This window comes from Balaenoptera musculus, chromosome 1, assembly GCF_009873245.2.
Source record: "Balaenoptera musculus isolate JJ_BM4_2016_0621 chromosome 1, mBalMus1.pri.v3, whole genome shotgun sequence".
In the NCBI taxonomy this organism is placed as follows: domain Eukaryota; kingdom Metazoa; phylum Chordata; class Mammalia; order Artiodactyla; family Balaenopteridae; genus Balaenoptera; species Balaenoptera musculus.
In genome coordinates, this window is record NC_045785.1 from 21,456,910 (window position 1) to 21,474,858 (window position 17,949).

A 17,949-nucleotide genomic window follows, 5' to 3' on the forward strand; every position below is an offset into this window, starting at 1 on the left:
GGGGTTTTTTTCTGGGGTGATAAAAATGTTCTGGAATTAAACAGTGGTGATGACAGCATAACCTTGTGAATATACTAAAAACCACTGAATTCCATACTTTAAATGGCTAAATTGTTTGGCATGTAAATTGTATTTCAATTTTAAAAATTAAAAAGAAATGTCTCGGGTTCGATCCCTGGTCCGGGAAGATCCCACATGCCGTGGAGCAACTAAGCCCATGTGCCACAACTACTGAGCCTGTGCACCGCAACTACTGAAGCCTGCGCACTCTAGGTCCTGCGTGCCGCAACTACTGAGCCCACGTGCTGCAGCTACTGAAGCCCGCGTGCCTAGAGCCCGTGCTCCGCAACAAGAGAAGCCACCGCAATGAGAAGCCCGAGCACCACAACGAAGAGTAGCCCTCACTCACCGCAACTAGAGAAAGCCTGCGCACAGCAACAAAGACCCAACACAGCCAGAAATAAATAAATAAATAAATAAATAATTTTAAAAAAAACGTCCACAAAAAGACTTGTACACAAATGTTCACAGCAGCTTAATTTGTAACAGCCCCAAACTGGAAACCACCCAAATGTCCAGCAACAGGTGAATGGATGAACAAATTAATATATTCATGTAATGCATTATTACTCAGCAACTAGTGAAACTTGCAACAACATGGATGAATCTCAAAATAATTATCCCAAATGAAAAACACCAGACCTTCGCCCCTTGTCAATGAGCACATACTGTATGATTATATAAAATTCCAGAAGATTTAAAATAATTTATAGTGATAGATAGCAGATCAGTGGTTGCCTATGGACTGGGGGTGTGGGGGGAGGCATCGGAGCAGGAGGGAGTGATTACAAAGGAGGAAAGATTTAGGGGTGATGAATATGTTCATTATCTTGATTATGGTGGTGGCTTTAATGGTATATACATATGTCAAAACTTATCAAATTTTATATTTTAAATGTATGGGGTTTATTGTATGCCAATAATATCTCAATAAAACTGTTGTAAAAATGAAAGGAAAGCACTGTTAATTCAAGTATTTAAACTGCTGCAGTCTACAGGCTAGATAGTAATTTTAAATAAAAGTTACATTATTAATGGTTACTACCTGAGGCGATGCATCAATATGGTTACTACATGAGGTGATGTATCAACACGTGTTAACTGGCTTGATTGTGGTTAATCATTTCACAACGTATACATGTATCAAATTATCATGTTGTATACCTTAATATATAAGATTTTTGTTTGTCAATTATATCTCAAAGCTTAAAAAATAAAAATAAATAAAAGCTACATTAACTGTTGAAAAAAATAACATTAGGGGAGGAGATAGGATATTAGAAAAAAGATTAGTCATGCATTAATAATTGTTGAAGTTAGGAAACATACACAGGGGTTCATTATACCATTTACTTTTATATAGGCTTGAAATTTTGCATTAAAAAGTTTTTTTAGGGAATTCCCTGGCGGTCCAGTGGTTATGACTCCATGCTTTCACTGCCGAAGCCTGGGTTCAATCCCTGGTCAGGGAACTAAGATCCCACAAGCCTCGCAGTGAGGCCACCAAAAAAAAAAAAAAAAAAAAGTAAAAAAAAAAAACTTTTCAAGTACCTCAATTAAAAAAAAAAACTCACCAAGACTCCCCATTTTACTTAAAAATAAAACTCCTTTATCAGTCCTACAAAGCTTTGAAATACCTTTGCTCTTAGTTCCTTCTATCTTGGAACTCTTTCCTCACCTCTTCATTTGGCTCATTCATTTTCATTCTTCAGTTTTGGTTTGTCACCTCCTCAGAGAAGCCTTTCCTGACCATCTCTAAGTTCCTCTATTATCTCTATTATAGCACCCTATTTTATTCTCTTCCTAACATATCACAATCTTTCAATATTTTATTTATGTGTTTGTTTATTGTCTACCCAAGGCTTCTTAAACTGCATGAGAGCAGGGACCTTGCCTCTCACAGTCACTGAGTTGTATTCTTCGTACTTGGCACATAACAGATACTCAATAATTATTTATTGAATGTTAAACTAATAACCCAATACTGGGCATTATCTTATTGTTGAACATTTAATATATCAAAGCCTTGATATATTAAAAACAGAGAGCCTACTGTTTGCAAGGCTTCAGGTAAAACATATGCATATCTGAAGTGAGAGGATACGTGATATAAGGTAAATTAAATAGAATTAAAATTAAAAAAAAAAAAAAACTCTTCCAAAGGCTACTGAAAGCAGTAAATAAATATTATTTAAGAAGACTAATTTTTTTCCCCAGAGCCTTCATTTAGAAACAGAAATATAGTACCTTCTCTAGATAAAGATGTATAAACAAAGGGGTCCCCCAAGGATTAATGCTGAAACCTATCACAAGTAACATTTTTAGAAATTATCTAGAAAAAACTGTCTAGTGAAATCTTCTCAGTTTGCAGATGATTCTAAAGCAGTAGCTAGAAGTATGATGGTACAAAGTTGTGTGTTGAGAAATGTGGAAAATAGCTTCCATGTAGACAAAAATAAGGTAATGCAGTAATGGAAAAATAGTCCAAATTATAATTATCAGATGATGAGCTCTAAAGCTACCTGTTACAATACAAGAAAAGGGTTTCAGAGTCCCTGGACTTACGCTGAATACAGCTACAAAAAGGCAACAAAATGCTGGCTGTTATTACGAAAGCTTTGGAAACACAGAACACATTATCCTGCCCTTGTACAAACCAAAGCGTATCTGTACCTAGAATAGAATGTGCAGTTGTGGCCATCATAGCACAAAAAAGGTAAAATAGATACACAAGGCCTAGAAAGGTACCCCAAAAGACCAAAGGACAGAGGAGCTTATGTATGCATACATATTTTTTAATATAGATATAGATATATAAAGGACACATTAGTATGAAACAAAAAGGGTGTGAAATGGTAGAGGCTGCATCAAATCTTAGAAGTTAAAATGTAGTTAGAAGTCTAAAGAAACAATAAAGTATATTGAAAAAAAAATTTTAAACCCAGGTTTTAGAATTAGAAAGACAGAAGTTTTATGTAGAAAAAGGGAAGGGAAGGGGTTAGAAGAAGGGAAAGGAAGTGGAGGGAGGAAAGAACTCAGTTCTAATCCCAGTAGGTTTAGCTGTGTGACAGTGCGCATGTTGCTTAATTTCTTTGAGCCTCGCTTTTCTCATCTGTAAATAACTAATTTGAAGGATTGCTATGAGGATAGAAATATGCACAATGCCTGACACATAGTATACACTTACTACTTTTATTAGGACTAATAAAAAGTAATAGTTTACTGCCCAATCCAGTGTATAAAGTAATAAAACTCATTACTCAGATGGGGAGTACAGAACGTAAGAAAAAATAATTCAAAGATAGTCTAGATAAATTCATAGGCAACATTTCCATAAGAACCTCCTTCCTAAGAGAAATTATAAACTTTGGGCAACATAGCCCTAAATTTTGAAGTTGACATTTTCATCCCTTTCCCACAAGCAGCAGAATTCTGGGCTAGACAGATGACATATCCAACCAAACATGCCATTGATTGTCTTAATTTATAACAACTGTTAACATTACTTGAGCAATGGACTAAGTAATGATGTCATTTAATCCTTCTAAAATCCTTTGAGATATGCTCCATATTTTACAGTAAAATTAGCCAGGTCCCCATCTTTACAGATGAGAAAACTGAAGCTAAGAGAGTCATTGCCTAAGGGTACATACAGAGCTAGTAAGTGGAGGAGCCTACATTTGAAAACAGATGGACTGACTCCAGAATCTATAACCATAATCACAGAACTAACTGCCTCCTACTTTGCAAGAAATGTTGGGTGTTGGGTATGCAAGAATGAGGTGAGTGATGAAGGAGTGTACAGTCTGCTTGATGAGTCCAGCCCAGCCAAGGTCACACTGCCAGGTAGATACTCAGATTTAGGGTGGCCACAAGCATGAACACTGAAATAATAAGAACTGATTAATGAGGATGTGACAAACCTAATATAAGGGAAGCCTCGGACTTCCTTGGTGGCACAGTGGTTAAGAATTCGCCTGCCAATGCAGGGGACATGGGTTCGAGCGCTGGTCCGGGAAGATCCCACATGCCACGGAGCAACTAAGCCCGTGTGCCACAACTACTGAGCCTGCACTCTAGAGCCCGTGAGCCACAACTACTGAGCCCGCATGCCACAACTACTGAAGCCTGTGTGCCTAGAGCCCATGCTCCACAACAAGAGAAGCCACCACAATGAGAAGACCGTGCACTACACCACAACAAAGAGTAGCTCCCACTTGCTGCAACTAGAGAAAATCTGCACGCAGCAACAAAGACCCAACACAGCCAAAAATACATAAATTAAAAAAAAAAAAAAAGTAGGGAAGCCTAAAAATCCCTAAACTGTGGTCTCAGCCATGTTAAACAAAGTGCAGAGAAAGAGGAAAAGATATCAAAATGCTAACTAGTGGGATTATGAACAATTCCTATTCTCTGCTTCATATTTTTTGAATTTGGCTTTTTTTTTTAAACAAAGAGCACTCGTTATTTTCATAATTGGAAAAAGGCCCAAATAAAAATAAATCTGAGGGGGCTTCCCTGGTGGCGCAGTGGTTGAGAGTCTGCCTGCCAATGCAGGGGACACGGGTTCGAGCCCTGGACTGGGAAGATCCCACATGCCGCAGAGCAGCTGGGTCCGTAAGCCACAGTTACTGAGCCTGCGCGTCTGGAGCCTGTGGTCCGCAACAAGTGAGGCCGCGGTGGTGAGAGGCCCACGCGCCGCAATGAAGACTGGCCCCCGCTTGCCACAACTAGAGAAAGCCCTCGCACAGAAACGAAGACCCAACACAGCCATAAATAAATAAATAAATAAATAAAAATTAAAAAAAAAAAAATAAATCTGAGGAAACTTTCACGCTTTATTCACTTCTAATTGTGTAATTTGTTGCAATGATCATGTATTACTTTTGTAATTTCAAAGAGATTTTAAAAACAAATACATCTAGTATATTAGAAAAAGGAAGTAAATTACGTGCAAATACCAAAGCAAAAGAAAAAAAAAAAAAAAAGGATGTGCTGTAAGAATTAGCAAATGAGCAGTTGTAGTTTGTTGGAAAGAACTCTAGATATGCACCAAAAGGCTCGGGTTGATACTGATATACACATCAACATGGATTAATCTCAAAAACTTTATGTTGAACAGAAGAATTCAGACACAAGCGTGCATACTGTATGAGTGAAGAACAGGAAAAATTAATATGTGAGGATAGAAATCACAACAGTGGTTGCCTATAAGATAGCAGGGACTGACTGGGAGAGGGTATGAGGGAACTTTGGAAGGTTATGGAAACATTCTATCTCTTGATTGGGTATTGGCCACACAGGTCTTTACATTTGTCAAAACACATCTAATTATATACTTGCATTTTTATGCATTCCACTGTATGTAAATCTTACCTTAAAAAAAATCTCATTAAAAAAAAAAAAGACAGGGTTCAATCTCAAATCTGTTATTTATTAGTTGAGTGACTTTAAGGAAGTTACTTAACCTCTCTGAGCCTGTTTATCTGTATAAAATGTAGCTACTGGGAGTTCCCTGGTGGTCCAGTGGTTAAGACTCCGAGCTCTCAAAGCAGGGGGCCCGGATTCAATCCCTGGTCAGGGAACTAGATCCCAAATGCCACAACTAAAGATCCCGCATGCCGCAACTAAAAGATTCCCACATGTCGCAAGGAAGACCCCACGTGCCGCAACTAAGACTCAGCGCAGCCAAATACATAAATAGATATATATATTTTAAAATGTAGCATAACATAATTTATCTCAATGCTGGGGACTGACTGTAACAATACATATCACTGTGCTTTGCAAATTATCACCCAATGAATGTTGAAGGAACTTTAAAGGTAAAGAGGGGGCAAAGTTGGTCTTATACTTCTCATAATTCCACAAATGGCTTTGTTATCAGGAAAACTATTCTTTAAAGACTAGCAGTATTCTAAAAAGGGAAATTTACTTACAGTTCTCAATTGTGAATGGAAGGGAACATCATGTACATGACCTAAGACCTCCTTCTACACAGTTAAAAACAATTACTCAAGATACAATTTGAAGAAAGCTTTCTAGACTGAGGACTTGCTAGAACAATGGCATAATCACAGGAGAAAAAGGTCTCAATTCTAAATACGTGAGAGTAAAAGAATTGCTCATTACTTTACTATGTCAATTACAAAATTTAAATGTCCCCGTAAGCCACATCATAAATATGTGTGTAAGTATGTATGTGTGCATATACACACACATATTCACTCAAACTGGAACTGAGTTGAACCACTGCTTCTTCCCAAAAGGGCCTCTATATTCTAAAAATAAGAAACTTGGACTTCCCTGGTGGCGCAGTGGTTAGGAATCCGCCTGCCAATGCAGGGGACATGTCAAGCCCTGGTCCAGGAAGATCCCACATGCCGCGGAGCAACTAAGCCCACACGCCAAAAACTACTGAGCCTGTGCTATAGAGCCCGTGAGCCGCAACTACTGAGCCCGCGTACCGCAACTACTGAGGCCCACGCACCACAACTACTGAGGCCTGCGTGCCTAGAGCCCATGCTCCACAACGAGAGAGGCCACTGCAGTGAGAAGCCCACACACTGCACGAAGAGCAGCCCCCACGCGCCGCAACTAGAAAAAGCCCGCGCGCAGAAACGAAGACCCGATTCAGCCAAAAATAAATAAATAAAATAAATAAATTTAAAAGTAAGAAGCTTAACCTGGTTCAACTAGAATTAATCTTATAACTAAGAGACTATGTCTCGAGCTTTTCCATATTTTACCAGAAAAGAAAAACAGCTTGAAAGGTAATATCATAGGCAAAGTTTAATAGCCTCTCCCATCAACCTCAAACTGTTTTTCTTTATTAGTGTATAGAAACCATGATGGAGACCAAAGTTTTCTGAGGTACTTCTATATCTGAACATTATTTCCTCTGCAAGCATTCAACAATTCTTGTTTCTATTCTTCTCTTTTCTAATTCAATTCTGTTTGGTTTCTAAGTTAAGAAGTGTGTCTCACTTGCATAAATGGTAACTATTCTGAGATACCATTCATAACTATACATTTGAATTCTCTAGAGTACTATTCATAACTTCAAATGGAACAGGAAAAAAACCACTCATTCAACTTCACTTTAATGGTGACTAAGACATGAATGATTATGTTATATTGTAGAAGGCTGGCCAAAGGAGTGAAGTTCCCCAGTGTTACTACTAATCTGTCATCATTTTATGAATGCCCACTGGGACCAAGGACCACTGCCTTGACCAATCTACCTATCACAAAAAATATTGAGCTTAGAAAAACATGCTCATTAGCTAAACATGTTTTTTAGAGTTATAAAGTATCTATGTAGGAACACTAAAAGATATATTATATCTTAGCCATGAAGCTCAAAAGTTAGCTGAGAAGAATCCTGACAAGTCCTGGCAAGTTCTCTATAAAACCAATGCTGGTTATTCTTTAGGTGTTAAACAGCTTTTCTGAGAAAAGCTGAGTCTTTTATTCAAGGTAGTAATATTCTAGTAGTTCTTTACTCCACCTAATCAGTGGTGGAAACTGAATTTACAAAAATCTGTGTAAATAATTCAGCTGTCTGTACTGCTCTAATATATTTAAACCAAATAAAATAAAATTTAGACAGAAAAAAAATGATGGTGCTTTTTTAAGGCTGTCACCTACTGATTTCCCTCATTTTTCTTTCTTATCCAAAAGTCAGAGACAAGAGACTGTATAACCAGAAAGAACGAATGAAAGGATAGTGCACACGTGAGGACATCTACACTTATTTCCCTCTATGAACCCACTACCCCTACCCTTGACATAGTTTTCAACAGGGGGCAAGTCTGCTCCCCAAAGGACATTTGACAATATCTGGAGACATTTTTGGTTGTCACAGCTGGGGTGGGGGTTGGGGGGGGGTGATACTAGGTAGGGGGTAAAGGTCAGGGATACTGCTAAATATCCTACAATGCACAGCACAGCCTATCACAATACAGGATATTATCCAGCCCAAATGTCAACAGTACTGAGGATGAGAAACCCTACCCCAAGGCCCAACAAAGACCTACCTCTCAATAAATGTTTGCTGATCTGAACTGAAAAGTAAAGACCATGAACTGGAAGAAAGAGAAGCCTACAAGAATGAAGTAGAAGACAGAGGCTTAAATTAAACATTACTAGAATCTATTTTGCCTTTATTGGGACTTCCCTTGGCGGTTCGGTGGTTAAGACTCCTCGCTTCCAAAGCAGGAGGCACGGGTTCAACCCCTGGTCGGGGAACTAAGATCCCACATGCCACATGGGCAAAAAAAAAAAAAAACCCTTTATTGTGTGCTGCACACCAGTCATACAAAAATGAACAATACAGCCCAGCTCTTATGGAGCTCATTATTAGGTAGGGGAAAGAGTTTTATAATTTGTCTGATATCTGATTTGACAATATCTGATAAATGCTTTAATGAAGGAGAAGACATACAAGGGAGTCACTCAACTTTTCCTAGGAATGATTCACGGAACAGATGACATCTTAGTTCAGTTCTGAAGGATGAGTAGGAAGCATCTTATTTCACAACTTATATGCCTCTTTTCAAACAAAGAGCCATTCATTTCTTCAGTCAACAAAAACTATGGAACACCAATTATGTTCCATACATTGTGTTATGTGTTGGAGACACAAATTATAACTTTCTACTTCTTCCTGGCATTGCTGGTGCCCAGCAGCCTACCTCCCCAACCCAAATTCCCAAGAATTCTTTCAATTTAGCGACTGTCACCCCAACCAATCTTATTCATCAGTAAGGCCACTACCCAAGGATTAAATAAAACTTTCAGTTGCCTGTTGACAAGACTGTATTCAATCTGGCCTAGATCACAAAGTCAGGGTGGTTATGCTGGCAGAGTAACTAGCAATGAACTGACTATGGATCCAGATCTGCCAACTGTTGGATGTGTGCTGGTATCCTGGAAAGCTATTTTACTTGATAAAAAATCTGGGTCCTCTTCCACCCTATGCAATTCATGCCAGAACCAAGAGCAAATTAATCAACATATATTTACTGAACACCTACCATGTGCTTACCTCAATGGTTCTCAACCCTGGTTGTTTACTGACAAAGGAGTTCCCAGATATAATTTATTTTTTGATGGTAAATTCTGATGCAACAAGTCTGATGTCCTGGCCTTTAGGCATTAAAGAATACAAAAGAAGTATAAAATACAGTTCTTGTGCTGAAGAGCTTATCCACAGTCACAACAGAGTAACTTGTAATAGTATGTTTGTTCACTAATTTGTAACCCCTTTTGCAATATTATCAATCCTTATGAAACAAAAGAAACTGAGGTAGTCTGGATAACAACTGCTCTTATTCCCCAGTCCAGTCACACACCAACTGCACCTGCAACTCCTGATACACTGTTCCATACCCCTTCTATCTCCCAGACAGTGAAAGTACCATTCTCAGGAACTATGGAGATAACCCAAGTAGGAAGATGAACTGAGACCCTCAAAAGAGGTGGTTGTTTGTCCTGAAGACCAGAATCTGTCAAATTCATGCCGTCAAGGGCCTTCTTTTAAAGAGAAGAAATAGAGGGACTTCCCTGGTGGTGCAGTGGTTAAGAATCCGCCTGCCAATGCAGGGGACATGGGTTCGAGCCCTGGTCCAGGAAGATCCCATACGCCACGGAGCAACTAAGCCCGTGCGCCACAACTACTGACGCTGCACTCTAGAGCCCGCGAGCCCCAACTACTGAGCCCACGTGTCACAACTACTGAAGCCTGCATGCCTAGAGCCCATGTTCCGCAACAAGAGAAGCCACCGCAATGAGAAGCCTGTGCACTGCACCGCAACAAAGACCCAACGCAGCCAAAAATCATTAAATAAATAAATTTATAGGAAAGAAAGGGAGGGAAGGAAAGAAGGGAGGGAGGGAGGGAGAGAGGGAGGGAAGAAACAGGGACTTCCCTGGTGGTCCAGTGGTTAAGAATCCGTCTTCCAATTCAGGGGACGCAGGTTCGGCCCCTGGATGGGGAACTAAGATCCCACATGCCGTGGGGCAACTAAGCCCATGCACTCTAGAGCCCGTGTGCCACAACTAGAAAGCCTGAGCACCGCAGCTACTGAGCCCGCACACCACAACTAGAGAAGACTGCACGCCGCGATGAAAGATCCCGCATGCCTCAACTAAGACCCGACACAGCCAAATGAATAAATAAATATTCTTTAATAAATAAATAAAGAGAAGAAATAATTCTTTAACCTCCAACAATACCAGTCCACTTCACTCTATAGTTGAAGTGCCCAAGAAAAGCAAAGAGTAGACTGAATTTTTGTAAATTTGCTCCTAGAGGTCCTTGGTCATTTAAAAAAATCACCCAAATTCATAAGACTGGTAAACTCTAGTTTTTCAAATAGCATAAACTTGAAATAAAAAATACTCTAAATATATTTTAGTAAACTCCTTACTAAGATGAACAAATTGTGGAGGCTTAAAAAATTAAAAATTAAAAAATTTTGCTCTAAATCTCATCCAGCAGCAATGACCTCATACTAAAGAACACCTGGAAGGGAACATCAGCTTTAAAATTCTGCAAACATGAATCTACACATCCTCACCTGATTTGTCTCTCTCTGAATTATATGGGAAAAGGTACAATTCTCTTAACTGCTGTACAAAAATTGATGAGCACAAGACCCTATAAATTACTTTTTAAAAAAAGAGGGCAGGGTGTCATTCAAACATCTAAAACAGGGCCCAATGACGGTATTAAAAGGTAAAATTTGGTACTTAAGGAAAAATGAATATTGGCATATATTAATTAGAATAAGACTGCCACATGAAAGAAAGAAAAAAATGTGTCTTCTATGTAATACTGTTTTTAGGATCCGTGACTTTAAAATTAGCTTGGTTTACAATATTTGTCCTTGTAATTGTTATTGTTATAAGTTTTATCCATAAAAGTCCACAATCCCTTAACTTCAATTCCAAAATTCAAAAGGCTATAAAAAACAAGTTTTTCATTATTCATTTGGCGGCAAATCCTGACATGAAATGACATGAGGCTATGTATAGGATTTATTTATCCCAGTTGGTGTGAACATTCTGATATTTTACTGAAGAAATAGTAATGCATTTGATTACAAGGTGCTGCCCCACACCTTTCTGGGATGTTACATAACATACAGTATACGTACCATATTCCTTTTCCAAAATTCAAAAAATTCTAATTTCAGAAGCACAACTGGCCCCAAGAACCTTTTTTTTTTTTTTTTTTTGGCCCCAAGGTACTGTAGACTGGTATACTAATTAAGACTAAATCTTACATAGAAAAATATAACTAATACTGAGAGTGAATGTAGATTTTACATGCAATAAACTCAGTGTCTTAACTATTCACACATACACAATCCGGTAAAATAAAGCATTATAAAGACTTAACAAACGTCAAAAAACGAACACACCATTACGTGTTTTTCAGGTGATGGGGACATTTGCATCATGCAATACCTAGATCAATTCCTCTTAGATTGAAATCCACTAATTTAAATCACAGTTTAAAAAAAAACCCAAAAAACCCAAAGACTGCGATTGGTAATTATGTTGAAAGAATCATCCACTAATAAACAACATATTCGGTTCTGATTTTTTAAAAATTATCTCAGAAAGTTTAAGATTTAAAATTCTTTCATTCTAGAATACAACTTCTGAACGTTGAACAAATTACAACTGACTTTTTCTGTGAAAGCAGAGCCTTGGACAGGGGACAGCAACAGAACAGTCCTTAAAGATATTTCAAAGGTAAGAAGAGTTTCACAGTTCTTTCCTTCCTTCAGTTGCTGCTTTTCTGGTTTTAGAATTTCAAACAAAGAAATACATATTGGCTCCAATGCTAAGAAACGCCCTCTTTCTCAGCAACTTCCTCTTCCAATTTTCTTCCCTACCGTTGACATATGAGAACAATACACACAGCCGTCCTACCATTTTGATTAACAAAAAGCTCTGAGGCTTGGAAAAATTAAGGGCTGCAATTTATCTATAGTACCCACTCCAAGTCCACAATCTTCACTCATCTAGAAGTCAAATAACAGGGAGCACAAAGAAAGGAGTATTTCACTTAATCAAGAGGCCGGCTATTGAACCTTTCACCCCAGGAATCCAAAGACTTTGGATTGCACTAACAAATGGGAAATTTCTTCCATCCCAGGAAAACTTGGCCTTCTTAGGGAAGAGAAAAAGCTACTGGGCTAGCACCACTCTGAACCAAGAGTCAAGTCTATGCACCAACAGCTGGTGAACTTTCTTCCACAGGCCATGCAGTCAGGATTCAAACTGAGTTCTCCGAGGTTCTAACCCACTTCAAAGTGACTTTTACAATTTAGTAATGGTCCTTTCCAACTCAGACTGAACAAAGGGGATGTACTTATAATTAACCATCCAGAGATCAAGACCCATCCTGTCTCCATGCCAGAAGTCAATTCAAGTGTCTGGGACCGGAACCTGCCCCCCATCTGTGACAAAGCAAACTTCCTTTAAGTGGACAATTCCCCCTTGCCCAGTGACTCTCAAAGGAAACATCTTAATGTTGGTAAGCTGTGTACCTTACTGTGTGACCTTGGGCAAGTTACTTAACTCCTCTGAAACTTAGTTTCCTTATGTGTAAATTCTCAAGTGAGGCTGTAAAAATTAAACAAGAACATATGCTTGACGCATAGTAGGAGCACCATAAATGTTCCCCCTCCTCCTCCTCCTCCTCACCCGCCTGAATTCTTTGGGGCCTAAATTTCAATCATAGCCCCAAAAGGCTCCAAGGATTCTTTCCTCTTCTCTGATTCTATGGAGAACTAACTGTATAAAACTTCCCCCATCTCAGAGGCTCTAGGATCCTGGAGGACCAAGACAACCGGACTCCACCTCATCATAGCCTAGGGTCCATCCAGAGCGTTCCTCAATGGGCCCCTTTAGCTAACTCTCCTCCTTACTCTGCAGACCATCTTGTACACACACGTACGTACACACACACACACACTCCTCTCCTCCACTCCGCAATTTAGGCCAGAGGTCTCAAAGACCACTTCAATGCCTTCATGGTCCAGATATGGAGACTGAGGCTCCGCCTGGAGAAGAACTTGCCCAAGACCTCAGACAACGTCTGGGATCCAACTCATGTACATCTGCCTGCAAAGCCTTCGTTTTACAAATGGGTAAAACGAGGCCCAGAGAGGGAAGTGACTTGCCCAAGGTCACGCGGCGAGCTGGTGGAAGAGCTAGGTCAGCTTGGGACACTTTCGCAGCTTCACAGACTCGCGGGCCCCTCCAAGCCTCTGAGGGGATCTCCGGCACACCTCTCCCTGGGGAGGAGAGTGTATTGTAAGACACCACCCCGCGCTGACCGCTCACCGGGTCTCTGCCGGTCTGCGGCAGGAGGCGCGGCACCCACTCCCCCAGGACCCTGCGCTGCTTGGGAGGGGCGGCCCGACCGGGCCCGGCGCCTCACGGCCGGGCCAGCCCGCGGGGACTTGATGCTCACCTGGTCTCGCGCGGTCGCCCTCAGCAACAGAGGGGCTGACCGGCCGCCCTTCTCCGCACGGGGTCTGTTCTCGCCGGCCGCGTCGCGGGCTGCCACACAGCCAGACCCCCCTCAGCGCGCTACGCCCCCAGCCGCGCCAACCCGGCCCGCGTCCGCCATTACGCGATTCCCCGCCCCGGGACGCAGCCACACCCCGCCAACCGCCCTGATTGGCTCTCTGCCCCACCCGCCTGGGGCTTCCGGGCATTCCATTGGCCTGAGTAGAATGTCAGTTAAATAGGTACGCAAACGACGTACTCAAGGGTACTGTCCCGGGAGCTCCACCCGAGCTACTTCCGTAATCGGAGTAAACAGCAAGGGGCAAACCAAGTGAAGTGGGGGTGGATTTTAAACTAAACCAACTCCTAAATTCAAAGTAGGAAAATCCCACCTAAGAAAGTGTAAAAACGCGTACAAAGTGTATTGAGAGGCTAATTCGTTTTGTTAGAGTTCAAAGAACCAGTACCTTTGGTGGCAGGAAGGGGCCAAGCCTATGAACTTTCTGTGGACACCCCTAAAGTTGGTGGTAGTTTTATCCCTTCCCTCCCGGTCTCAGGCCGGGCAAAAAGTAGGGTGGGGAGAGTGAGTCATACGCTCCAGCCCGCTGCTAAAGGATCCGTCCGGGGCGAGTCCCGGGGTCCTGGGATTGGGATCTGTTTCTGAAAGGCCAGGGTCAGGTGAGTTGGACCCTGGTTCAGCCGCCACCGCACTCTGCGACCTCAGACAGCTCTCTGAACTTACCTGAGTCTCAGTTTGAACTGCAAAGTAGGAGCAGTCATATCTGCCTCGTGTCCTGAGGTATTTGTTAAGGATTCATGCATGAGTGTGTATATGAGCGCCTTGTCGATTATAAAAGGTTGCAGGCTGGGTATCAGTGTGACAAATTCACCTGTACCTCAGTTAGTTCTCTAGAGCAACTTTGTAAGGCAAATATTGTCCTCGTTTTGCAGAAGAGAAAACTGAAAACTCCATGACTTACCCTGAGTCACCCAGGGAATTTGAAACGACCCTGGGACTCAAACCTGTATCTTTTGGCTTCCATTCCCGTATTTCTCCCTTCCAGGTCTGGTGTCCCCTGAGAGAGACTTCCCTCCCCCAACCCCTTAGCATTCCAGGGAGGGACTTGAGGGTGCCAGGCCAGTCCCCCATCTCTCTGGTCACCATAAACTTAGGCACAGGCCACCCCCCAGCTATTGTTAATCACCAAGGTTCCTGGGAAAAGTGATCCTAGGGGTGCACCCGAGCTGTTTCTGGGGGCCTAGGAATCAGGAAGTGGGTAAGGGATGACAGGTGGTTCAGAAACCCAGGTAGAATCCAGAAGAAGGACGCAGAAGCTCCAAGAGGGGCAGTCTCCATTCCAGGACTTAAATCCATGTGTCTCTGCTCTCAGAACTGGGCTCTTTTCACCACAGAATTGTTTTCCTCAGAAGGGCTGCCTTGGCTATAATTCCTAGTCCTTTTCCCTCTCTGGAAAGGAAGGAAGCCAAAAAGGGAGTGGGAGGGAGAGCAGCCTAAGACTTTAGAAGGGCAGAAACTACCAAGTGGGTGGTGCCGACAAGGCCCCAGTGCCTGCTGAGTCAGTGACCTCCAGGCTCAAGTTGGGCAGTGTGGTCTGACAACCAATGACTATTTAAATCCTGACTGTGGCCACTGGGTGCTGGGAGGCAGCAGGTGCTATGCAGAGGTCAGTGACTTTAGGGGCAGACTGACCCAAGATTGAATCTAAGCTCCACTACTTTCTAGTTCTCAGCCTCACCTAAGTCTTCTCTGAAATGGGAACAACAGAGCAGTTGTGAGGATTCAATGAGTTAATTGTGGAATTAATGAGTCATGTGTGTAAAGTGCCTGATAGCTATTCATTCATGGATTCATCCATTCAGTAAAAAATTATTACACACCGACCATGTGTAGGGCAGCCTGCCAGTGGTGCAGCTACAATGGGGAGCAAAACAGACTCAGACCCTCATGGAACTTACAGTTTGATGAGGAAACAAGTTGTTAAACAAATGATCAGACAAATCAAAACAGTTAGAAACCGTGATAAGGAACAAGAGGCAAAGTACAATGTGTTTATGAGAGTAAATGTCAGGGAATGGGGTGGGGACACAGGAAGCTTCCTGAAGAGGTGAGTTGGTGAGTGGGGGTTGACTAAGCAGCTGGTGGTTGGGAGAAGTGTTGCAGGCCAAGAGAAAGGGTGTGGAAGGCATCTAGGCCAAGGGGGATAGTGGCATTGGGGAGGGAGGGCGGAGCTGTTGCTCAGAGCCTAAACAAATAAGGTGTTACAGGGGAGGGAACCGGCCTTGAAAGTGAGGCAGTTCTCCAAGGGTCTCTGTTCTTTTCTGATAGTCCCTGCTTTGAGGCCAACCCACCTGGGTTTGAATCTTGGCTCTGCCATCTCACCTTGGACTGTATGACCTTAAGCAGTCACCACACGTCTGTGCCTCAGCTAATCTTCTGAGAAATGGGAATAGTGATAGAAGGGCATAAGGTGGAGAGTGAGGATTCAGTGTGGAAATGTGTATAAAACATTCTGGCGCATAAAAGTCACTCCATAGGGCTTCCCTGGTGGCGCAGTGGTTGAGAATCTGCCTGCCGATGCAGGGTACACGGGTTCGAGCCCTGGTCTGGGAAGATCCCACATGCCACAGAGCAGCTGGGCCCGTGAGCCACAATTACTGAGCCTGCACCTCTGGAGCCTGTGCTCCGCAACAGGAGAGGCCGCGATAGTGAGAGGCCTGCGCACCGCGATGAAGAGTGGCCCCCCCTTGCCACAACTAGAGAAAGCCCTCCCTCGCACAGAAACGAAGACCCAACACAGCCATAAATAAATAAATAATTTAATTTAAAAAAAGAAAAAAGATTGCCAAAAAAAAAAAAAAAAGAAGTCACTCCATAAATGATGCTTGGTCTTCACAGCATGGAAGGAGGTGAGCCTGAGGCAGCAGATACATTTGGAGATGTATTTGGGAGAGAGCTGATATAAGCACCTGTGCACTGGGCAAGTTGTCATCTGACCTTAATTGTCATAGAAGACTTTGAAGTCAGGCAAGCCTGGGTTCAAACCACATCTATACCAATTCCTAGCAGTGTGACCTTGGGCAGGTGACTTCACCTCTCCGAGCCTCAGTTTCCTTATCTGTAAACTGGGGATCATAATTGCTTCTATTTCCCAGAGCTGTGAAGATTAAATGAGATAATAAATGTGAAGTAGCTAGCACAGTAGTTGGCACATAAGTAGCAGTTGTTGAATGTTCACCTTAATAATAGTTATTATTATTATTGATGTCAGCAGTTACTACCCATACTAGATAAGATTCTGGGGCTTTGCTTGAAGGTTGTCTGGCAACAGGAGCCTTCGTTTCTCCTTTTAGGCAATGGAGATAGGTTGCTTTCAGAGGGAGTGGTGCTGTGCATCTTAATACTGGGAATTCCCTGATGGTCCAGTGGTTAGGACTCCGCGCTTTCACTGCCGAGGGCGTGGGTTCAATCCCTGGTCAGGGAACTAAGATCCCACAAGCTGCACGGCACTGCCAATAAGCACTAACATTGAGCATTTGCTATGTGCCAGCCATGTGCTAAGTGTTTTATAGACATTAACTCATAAATTCTTACAGCAGTCCTATAAATTAGGTCCTGTTATTATCATCATTTTACAAATGAGATAAAGGAAGCGCAGAGAGGTTAAGTGACTTGCCCAAGGCCAGCCAGTCAAGAAGCAGCATGGCTGGAGTTTAAACCCAACCTTGGAACTTGAGAGGGCTTGCTGGTCTTGAGGGGCAAGCCCTCCCTCTACTACCCAAGGAGTTATCACCTGGAAGGATGAAATAATTCATTGCCCATAAATCCCAGGTTCTGAAGACCAAGCCCCATTCCTTTCCCCCCAATTCTAAAAAATAACCCCTGCCTGTTTCCTGTCCCCTGAGGCTGATAAGATCAGGGAACAGAACTTCTCCCTCTGCAAGGGGAAGCAAAAAGACATGTAGAGTCACCAGAACTGGGTTTGAGTCCCAACTGTGCCACTTAATGGTTCTGTCTTAGCCAAGTCACACCCTCTCTCTGAGCCTCAGTTTCCTTATCTATAAAATAGGGATGATAATAGCTCTGCCTACAGGGCTGTTGTGAGGAGCAGAAAAAACAAGTCCTGCATAAACTATAAAGTGCTCTCAGCACAAGCCTTCCTCTCCTGTTGCTATGGGGATGGCAAGCACTCCAGGAAAGCAGCTGAAGCCAGTATAGCGTATAGCAGGAAAATTGCCATCTCTGGAAACAGTCCTGGATTCGAGTCCCAGAACTCCCTTTTATGCCTGAGTGACCTTGGGGCAGTCTTAGCCTCAGTTTTCTCATCTATAAAATAG

General features: G+C 42.2%; 1 protein-coding gene across 2 annotated transcripts in view; it reads right to left on the minus strand.

Annotated features, from left to right (window-relative positions):
- WASF2 (WASP family member 2) overlaps nucleotides 1-13,735 on the minus strand; it is a 70,966-nt gene extending 57,231 nt beyond the window's left edge. Inside the window, exons 1-2 of one of the 2 annotated variants that reach the window (XM_036852846.1) lie at nucleotides 13,556-13,721; nucleotides 13,263-13,376 (exon numbers count right to left, since the gene is read on the minus strand). The gene's annotated coding sequence lies outside the window, so the exon portion shown is untranslated. Of the gene's footprint in view, nucleotides 1-13,262; nucleotides 13,377-13,555 lie in introns of both variants that reach the window. The other variant, XM_036852838.1, reaches the window with a different exon arrangement.
- Nucleotides 13,736-17,949: the final 4,214 nt, after the last annotated feature.